This window comes from Canis aureus, chromosome 10 (assembly GCF_053574225.1).
Source record: "Canis aureus isolate CA01 chromosome 10, VMU_Caureus_v.1.0, whole genome shotgun sequence".
Classification (NCBI taxonomy): domain Eukaryota; kingdom Metazoa; phylum Chordata; class Mammalia; order Carnivora; family Canidae; genus Canis; species Canis aureus.
The window spans coordinates 59,139,166-59,149,334 of record NC_135620.1 but is presented as its reverse complement, the minus strand read 5'-3'; the positions used below and the strand labels follow the sequence as shown (position 1 = coordinate 59,149,334).

General features: G+C 36.6%; 1 pseudogene; it reads right to left on the bottom strand.

Annotated features, from left to right (window-relative positions):
* Nucleotides 1-7,419: 7,419 nt before the first annotated feature.
* On the bottom strand, nt 7,420-8,271 carry LOC144321764 (small ribosomal subunit protein uS5 pseudogene; annotated as a pseudogene).
* Between the last annotated feature and the right edge of the window lie 1,898 nt (nt 8,272-10,169).

Genomic DNA, 10,169 nt, shown 5'->3' with positions numbered 1-10,169 from the left:
GAATTAGTGTTTTTGTTTCTTTGGGTAAATACCCAAGAGTGAATTATTGGATCATGTGGTATTTCTATTTTTAATTTTTTAAGAAACCTCTGTACTGTTTTCCATGGTGGCTGTGCCAATTTACATCCCCAAAAACAGCTCACAAGTTTTATTTTTTCTCCATATTCTCACAAATATTTGTTATTTCTTGACTTTTTTTTTTTTAATTTTAGCCATTCTAACAGGTGCAAGATGATATCTCATTATGGTTTTGATTTGCATTTCTCTGATGATTAGTGACAATGAGCATCTTTTCATGTGTCTATTGGCCATCTGGATGTCTTCTTTGGAAAAATGTCTATTCAGGTTTTCTACCCATTTTTAATTGGATTGTTTGGTTTTTAATGTTGAGTTGTATAAGTTCTTTATATATTTTGGATATTAACCTCTTACCAGATGTATCATTTGAAAATATCTTCTCCCATTAAGTTGGTTACTTTTTTGTTTTGTTGACAGTTTCCTTTATTGTGCCAAAGCTTTTCATTTTGATATACTCTTGTAGTTTATTTTTGCTTTTGTTTTCCATGCCATAGGAGATGTAACTAGAAAATGTTGCTATGTATAGCCAATGCCAGAGAAATTACTGTCATGTTCTCTTCTTCAAATTACTGTCACAACTTTTATGGTTTCAAGTCTCACATTTAGGTCTTTAATCCATTTTAAGTTTATTCCTATGTATGGTATAAGAAAGTTGTCCAGTTTCATTCTTTTGCATGCAGCTGGCCAGTTTTCCCAGCACCATTTATTGAAGAGATTATCTTTTCTCCATTGTATATTCTTGCCTCCTTTGTCACAGATTAATTGACTATGTAAGCATGGGTTTATTGGGCTGTCTGTTCTCTTCAATTGATATGCCTGCCTATTTTTGTGCCAGTACTATACTGTTTTGATTATTACAGCTTTGTAGTATGTTTTGAAATCTGGAATTTTGATACCTTTGTTTTTCTTTCCCAAAATGGCTCAGGCTATTTGAGATCTTTTGTTGTTCCATACAAATTTTAATATTTTTCAATCTAGGTCTGAAAAATGCTGTTGGTATTTTGATAGGGATTCCATTGAATCTGTAGATTACTTTGGGTAATATGGACATTTTAACAATATTAATTCTTCCAATCAATAAGCATAGAATATCTTTCCATTTTTAGGTGTCATCTTCCATTTCTTTCATCACTATTTTATAGTTTTCAGAGTAGAGGTCTTTTATCTCCTTGGTTAAATTTATTCCCAGGTGTTTTATCCTTTTTTGGTGCAATTGTAAGTGGAATTATTTTCTTAGTTTCTCTTTCTGCTACTTTGTTATTAATGCACAGAAACACTATCAAATTCTAGGTATTAATTTTGCATCCTACAATTTTACTAAATTCATTTATTGCTTCTAGTAGGGTTTTTTTTGGTGGAGTCTTTAGCGTTTTCTATGTATAGTATCATGTCATCTGCAAATAGTGAGAGTTTTACTTCTTCTTTACCAACATTGATATCTCTTTTTTTTTTCTCTCTGATTGCTGTGGCTAGGACTTCCAGGAAATGGTGAATAAAAGTGGTGAGAATAGACATTCTTGTCTTGCTCCTGATCTTAAGGAAAAGCTCTCAGTTTTTTACCATTGAGTATAATGTTAGCTGTGGGTTTTTCATATATAGGCTTTATTTTTTATTTTTTATTTTAAAATATTTTATTTATTTATTCATGAGAGATACAGAGAGAGAGGCAGAAACATAGGCAAAGGGAGAGAGGGAGAAGCAGGCTCCATGCAAGGAGCCCGATATGGGACTCAATCCCAGGAATCCAGGATCACACCCTGAGCCAAAGGCAGACACTCAACTACTGAGCCAATCAGGTGTCCCATATATGGGCTTTATTATGTTGAGGTGTGTTCTCACTAAACCTACTTGTTGAGAGTTTTTATCATGATGATATTGAATTTTGTCATGTGCTTTTTCTGCTTCTATTGAGATGATCATGTATTTTTATCCTTCATTTTGTTGATGTGATGTATCACATTCATTTATGAATATTGAACCATCCTTGCATTCTTGGAATAAATCCCACTTAATTGTGGCAAATGATCCTTTTAATATATTGTTGAATGTGATTTGCTAATATTTTGTTGAGGATTTTTGCATCTATGTTCATCAGAGATATTGTCCTGTAGTTTTTTCTTTTTGTGGTGTCTTTGTCTTTGGTATAAGGATAATGCTGGCCTTGTAGAAAGTATGTGAAAGCTTTCCTTCCACTTCTATTTTTTTAAATAGTTTGAGGAGAATAGATATTAAATCTTCTTTAAATGTTTGATAGCATTCACCAGTGAATTTATCTGTTCTTGGGGCAGCCTGGGTGGCTTAGCAATGAAGTCCTGCCTTTGGCCCAGGGTTTGATCCTGGAGACCTGGAATGGGGTCCCATGTCAAGCTCCCTGTATGGATCCTGCTTCTCCCTCTGCCTGTGTCTTTGCCTCTCTCTCTGTGTGTCTCTCATGAATAAATAAATTCTTTAAAAAAATTATCTGTTCTTTTTATTTTTTTTGTCCTTTTTATTGCCAATTCAATTTCATTATTAATAATTGTTCTCTTCAGATTTTCTATTTCTTCCTGATTCAGTTTTGGGAGATTGTATGTTTCTAGGAATTTATTCACTTCTATGTTGTCTAATTTGTTTGCATACAATTGTTCAAAGTTCAGAGTATTCTCTTATAATCCTTTGTATTTCTGTGGTATTAGTTGTTGCTTCTCTTTCATTTCTGATTTTATTTATATTCAGGTTCTTCCTCTTTTTTTTTTTTCTTGAGCAGGGTGGAGAGGTAGAGGGAGAAGCAGGCTCCCTCCTCATCTGGAAGCTTCTTCTTCTTCTTCTTCTTTTTTTTTTTTTTAATGAATCTGGCTAATAGTTTATCAATTTTGTCTATCTTTTAAAAGAACCAGGTCTTGGTTTCACTGAATTTTTCTATTTTTCTTTTTTAAAAGATGTAATTATTTATTTGAGAGACAGAGAACAAGCTCAAGTGAGCAGGGGGAGGGATAGAGGAAGAGGGAGAGAGAGAATCCCAAGCAGACCTCCTGCTGAGTTACAGAGCCTCACATGGCACTTGATCCCATGATCCCATGAACCCGAGATCATGATCTGAGCTGAAATCAAGACTCAGATACTCAGCCACCTGAGCCACCCAGGTGCCTCCGTTTTTCTATTATCTTTTTAGCCTCTGTGTCATCTATTTCTGCTCTGATTTTTATTATTTCCTTCCTTCTACTCAACTCGGGCTTTGTGTTTTTATTTTCTAGTTCCTCTAGATCTAAGCTTAGATTGTTTATTTGAGCTTTTTCTTATTTCTTGAGATAGGCTTGTATTGCTATATACTTTCCTCTTAAAACTGCTTTCTCGGGGTGCCTGTGTGGCTCAGTGGTTGAGCATCTGCCTCAGTTCAGGGTGTGATCTCAGGATGCCTGGATTGAGTCCTGCATCAGGCTCCCTGCATGGAGCCTGCTTCTGCCTCTGCCTATATCTCTGCCTCTCTCTCTCTCTCTCTCTCTCTGTGTCTCTCATGAATAAATAAATAAAATCTTTAAAAAAAAATGCTTTCTCTATGTCCCAAAGATTTTGGACCATTGTGCTTTCATTTTCATTTAAAAAAATTTTTTTTATTGGAGTTCAATTTGCCAACATATAGCATAACATCCAATGCTCATCCCATCAAGTGCCCCGCTCAGTGCCCATCACCCAGTCACCCCATCCCCCTGCCCACCTCCCCTTCCACTACCCCTTGTTCATTTCCCAGAGTTAGGTGTCTCTCATGTTCTGTCTCCCTCTCTGATATTTCCCACTCATTTTCTCTTTATTCCCTTTCACTATTTATTAAGAGAGAGCTCTTTCTCAAGATAATTAAAGTTGCTTTATTATTCAAGATTTCTTAATATTATGAAATGTCTAATGTTCATATTTCCCTGATTGCCATATACATAATTTATGGTTTGTTTATGTGAATCCAGTATCCTTGGAAAATCCATACATTATAATTGGTTGATATAGCACTTAAAATTCTCTTCATCTATTCAGTCTCCTTTTATCCTTTCAAAACAACCTTTGCTAACAGAAAGCAAGTTGTTTGCCTCATTGAGTTTGTCACATCTAGATTGTACTGATTGTATTGCTGTATGTAGTTAATATGCTTCTCTGCTTTTAGTTTCCATAAATTGTTAGATTTAGGCTTAATCAGATTCACTTGTAAATTCTCCGGCAAGACTTTTTAAAAGGTAGTATTGTGTACTTTCAGAAGAAGGTACATAATGTTGGAACACTTGGGTGGCTCAGTGGTTGAGCGTTTGCCATTGGCTCAGGTTGTGATCTTGAGGTCCTGGGATCAGATCCCACATTGGGCTCCTTGTAGGAAGCCTGCTTCTCCCTCTGCCTATGTCACTGCCTCTCTCTGTGTGTTTCTCATGAATGAATAAATAAAATCCTAAAAAAAAAAAAAAAAAAAAAAAGGTACATAATGGCTGGGGGCATCTGGCTGGTTCAGTCAGTGGAGCATATGACTCTTGATCTCAGGGTTCTGAGTCCAAACCCCATGCTGGGTATAGAGATTCCTTGAAAATAAAGCCTTAGTAAGAATAAAAGAAGGTACATAATGTCTGTTTCACTCTCTATGATTTAATAAACTATTGATGATCTTTCTTAGATCCATTAGAACCATTTGTTCATTAAGGTTTGCAAAATAGTGATTTTTTCCACTGAAGATTTCCCTTGATACTTAGTCTTTAAAAACACTTTTTTAAGGGGTAATTGGGTGGCACAGTTGGTTAAATGTCTGACTCTTGGTGTTGGCTCTGGTTGTGATCTCAGGGCCCTGAGATTAAGCCCTGTGTTGGGCTTGGTACTCAGTGTGGAGTCTACTTGAGACTCTCCCTTTCCCTCTGGCTCTCTCCACTGCATACCTTTACACCCTATAAATAAATAAATAAATAAATAAATAAATAAATAAATAAATATTTTTAAAAATCCTGTTTTTAAAGTCTTTGTGTATTCTTTCTTAAAGATTTGCCATACTTAAATATATATATTCACTGATTGCTGGACATCTATACTTTCTGATTTTTCAGTCTATAAACATTGATGGGATCAACATTCTTATACATCTCTTATACATAAATCAGTGGAAGTCTAAGCTTTATAGCTTCTTCCTACGCACAAAAATGTCTTCCTCAAAAGTAGCAGTTCATTCCCTCCACTGAAAAGAATGCCTGTTTTCTATATATCTTTATCATTCTTCTTACATATTTAATGTTTTTATTCCATATTTTATATTAAATGCAAATTATTACAAGTGAATTAGGAATCTAGCTACTATAAATACAATAAGAAAATTCAAGTTTTTTTATTTTCTAAAATGCAGACAAGAAAAAGTAATTGCTCACATATGAGAAAATTAAAAATTAATCTGTTGAACTTTCAGAACCATGGAAAATTATTGAACTACTTGGTGGGCCTCATGTTTATCCATCTATTGTTTTCAGGAATTAGTGGTAACTACAGAGTAGCTTTGTGTGCAAGTGTGCTATTTAATATCCTAAAAATTTTGAAGTAATTTTTTTTAAAATGTAAGTTTCTGACTATAAATATAATACGCTAATTGCAAAATGCTGCTCTAAGGAATAATATCTTAGAAATAATGCCCCAGGCTCTGTGACTACCTTCTTGTAATTTTAAAGTTTCCGTTAACTATTTACTATATTTACTATAAGGAAAATTGTTTGATTTCTTTCCCTGTAAACTTAGGGGTTTTGAGATGTGGATTCAGAGCTTAACTTTATGCTTTACTAGATATGTATGTCCTTATGGCTTAGTTTCTTCAGGGTTGATATTCAACTGGGAGGTACTGGGATGACTATTTCAATAGATTAAAGCTGTATCTGTTGTTAAACCTCTGAGCATCATCATTGGGAATATGAATATCAACCTTCTGACTTCCATTGTGGGTTCAAGGATGTTCATCTGGATCCAAACAGAACACTTTTTTTCAATCTCTAGCTGTGGAAATTGCCAAACTTCTCCTGTTTAGCAGGATTTCTGAGAGCAGCAAAGTAATATCCTGAGGTGGGAAAATATTTGTAGTGACTATGGATACGTGTAGAATCTGCAAGGTGGTAATTTAACCTCTGCAATGGTCATGTGACTTTTACAAAACAATTTCTTAAAGGATGTACTTTCTTAAAATATGTGGTCTGTTTTTTAGCCTCTTAGGAAACAAAATTGGGAAGTTTACTGCTTAAGAGTAGTCTTCTTCAGAACTTTGTAATGGAACTTATTAGTATGTTATTATAGGGTTTATTAATGTCTCAAATTTTGGGAAATGGTCAGGCATGCATTTAAAAATCAAAGCTTGGACAAATAATGAGGTATCTGAAATAGTCCAACTTAGAGAAGCAGAAAATAGAATGGTGATTGCCAGGGGACAGGGAGATGGAAGTTGATGTTCAATGGGTATAAAGTTACCTTTATGCAAGATCTGTTAGTTCTAGACAATTCCCATAGGACAGAGCGTGTATAGTTAGCAATATGGTCTTGTGCACTTAAAAACTCAAGAGGGTAGATCTTGTGTTCAGTGTTCTGTACTAGAAATTTTATTTTTTTCTTTTTAAAGCAAAGGGGCACAGAGAAACTTTCAGGGATGATGGATGTGTTTATTATCTTGATTTGTGGTGATGGTATCACAGGTGCAGATGTATGTCCAAACTCAACACGTTGTATACATTAAATATGCACAGGTTTTTGTGTATCATTTATATATTAATAAAGCCATAAAAATTAGTGCTTATTAGAAAACCCGATCAGATCCAGATGTGATCTGTACCTGAGTTAATAGTATTGTAACAACTTCAATTTCCCAGTTTTGAAAATGTATTATGTTAAAATAAAAAAACTAATACTTAACATTAAGGCATTAAATATTATTTTATTTTAATTTTTGATAACCATTCTTTCAATTACCTATTGCTATTTACACATCTCTCCTTGCTTCAGTTCCTCCCAGGTAATTAATAACTTTCTGACCTGTAATGTTTTACACATTCTCCATGTTTCCATGGTCACATACAAATACATGCATTTCTGGGGATGCCTGGGCCACTTAATTGGCTAAGTGTCTGATTCCTTTTTTTTTTTTTCTTTTTTTAAAGATTTTATTTATTTATTTATTCGTGAGAGACACAGAGAGAGAGAGAGAGAGGCAGAGACACAGGCAGAGGGAGAAGCAGGCTCCTGCATAGAATATGGAAGCCTGACATGGGACTCGATCCCAGGTCTCCACGATTACACCCTGGGCTGAAGGCGGTGCTAAACCGCTGAGCCACCCGGGCTGCCTGATTCTTGATCTCAGCTCAGGTTCTTTTCTTTTTTTAAGGTTTAATTCACTTTTATTTTTCTTGTATAAAACTATGTGGTAGCCACAGCTGGAGCCTGGGTCCTCTGCATGGAGACTCTGGTGTGGGTCTTTACAAGATGGTCAGTGAATTGCTGATAAGGAGACTTGGTGAACACAGAGATCAGGGGCGAGATAGCTGTAGGTTTTGGAGATCGCATCAAAAGTAGCCTTGGCAAAGTTCCCCAGGGTGGCAGTGCAGCCCCTGGCTGAAGTGTAGCAGTCATCAATATCAGCCATCATCAGTAGCTTCTTGGGCACAGGGGCTGAGACAATGCCAGTGCCTCTGGGGGCAGGGATGAGACACACCAGCACAGAACCACAGCGACCGGTCGGTCACCTTGCATGGGACAGTGTGGGGCTTGCCTATCTTGTTCCCCCAGTAGCCTCATTGCACGGGGACGATGGAAAGCTTGGCCAGGATGATGACTCCACGGATGGCAGTGGCTACCTCCTTGGAGCACTTGACACCCAGACCCATGCGTCCATTGTAATCTCCGATGGCAACAAATGCCTTGAACCTGGTCCGCTGGCCAGCACGGGGCTGCTTTTGCACGGGCATGATTTTCAAGACCTCGTCCTTGAGGGATGCCCCCAAGAAGAAGTCAATGATCTCAGGTTCCTTGATGGGCAGAGAAAAGAGATATATCTCCTCCAGGGACTTGATCTTCATGTCCTTGACTAGGCGGCCCAACTTGGTGACGGGGATCCACTCCTTGTTCTCCGCCTTGCCTCCATGAGCTCTGGGCCTCTCGGCCTCTGGGCCTCTGGGCCCTTCTGCAGCACCGGCGTCATCCGCCATTTGGTGTTCTCTCAGAGAAGGGCAGTTCAGGTTCTGATCTCAGGGTTGTGAGTTCAAGCCCTGCATTGGGCTCCCACTGGGTGTGGAGTCTACTTAAAAAAAAAAAAGATGCTCAATATCCCTAACGCCCCCCCCCACAAAAAAACAAAACAAAACAAAACAAAATACATGCATTTTTGGTTTATTTTGTAACAGCGTGATTAGGATTATATATACTTTCATGCAGGTTCTTATTTTTACTTGAAAATACATCAAGGAAAAATATCTTCAAACAAACTTAACTGAAATAGATGGAACTCAGTCCCTTTAATAGCTCCAAAACACAATTAGGGTATCACAATTTATTAAACTGTGCCTTTATTTATCCATATCCATTTTCTTTCTTTCTTTCTTTCTTTCTTTCTTTCTTTCTTTCTTTCTTTCTTTCTTTCTTTCTTTCTTTCTTCTTTTTTTCTTGTCTTTCTTTTTAAGTAGGCTCCATAACCAATGTGGGGCTTAAACTCATGACCTCAAGATCAAAAGTGGTGTGCTCCACTGTCTGAGCCAGCCAGGTGCCCCATATATCCATTTTCTTCCCAATGTATTGGTACTCAAATATTGTTGAAATAAATAAACATATATATATATATATTAAAGATTTTATTTATTTATTCATGAGAGAGAGAAAGAGAGAGAGAGAAAGAGGCAGAGTCACAGACAGAGGGAGAAGCAGGCTCCATGCAGGGAGCCTGATGTGGGACTCGATCCCAGGACTCCAGGATCATGTCCTGGGCTGAAGGCAGGCACTAAACTGCTGAGCCACCCAGGGATCCCCAAATAAATATATTTTGGACCGATGCTTTTATAGCTATGGGATAAGTTCTCAGGGGATGGGATCACTAGATTGAACGAAATACGAATTTATTTATTTTTAAGATTTTTATCCATGAGAGATACAGAGGGAGAGGCAGAGACACAGGCAGAGAGAGAAGCAGTCTTCCTTCCCAGAGCCCTATGCAGGGACTCCATCAGGGACCCTGGGATCAAGTCCTGAGCCAAAGGCAGACTCTCAATCACTGAGCCACCCAGGCATCCCGAAAGAATATGAATTTAAAGAAAACTTTGTTTAGATATTTCCGGACTTATTTCCCAAATGGTGGCATTATTTTACATTTCCAGTAGCAAACATAGAAAATACACTTTTCCTTGTATCCTCACCAGCAGTAGGTGTTATATTGCTTTATAATTGTTGTGAATTTGGTAAGTCAGAAGTCATACCTCATTGTTGTATTAATTTACATTTCCCTGACAATTGTGAGGTTGAGCAGGCTTGCAAAGTTTATTGATCATTTGGATTTTTGTACGTGTGAATTGCTATTCACAGCTTTAGGCCTTTTTTCTCATTGGATTGTTTTTGTCATTTTCTCAATAATTTGTAAAAACTCCTTGTATATTGCAGTTATCAATCACTTATCTTTCATATGTGTTACAAATCTTTCCCCTATGCTATTTTTTTTGCCTTTTGTCTATGTTTATGGTATCATTTGCCATATCATATTACATTTTTCTAGTGTTGTGAACTCTGTCTACATTCTTCTTCAATGGCTTCTAGGTTTCCTATCTTTTCAAAGAAAGTCTCCTCAACCCCCATATTACACATTATAATTACTTAATTTTTTCTGATGCTTCCGTTATTTTATTTAGTTGCTTAAAACTTTTATAAAGTTGTAGTTCTGATTATTAAGCAATGCTCTCTTGCTTCAAACTCACTCCTTCTATCTTCTGAAAGAAGAACTTCCTGGAGTCTGCTTGCATCTTGATTTTCAAGTGAGGAATTAACTTCTTGACTTTAATGTGAGAAACTAATACTTTTTTATGTTTTACTGTTACTCCTAGCCAAATTAAATTCTTGCAAGTACATCTTTTGTAGAGTTTATACTGCTA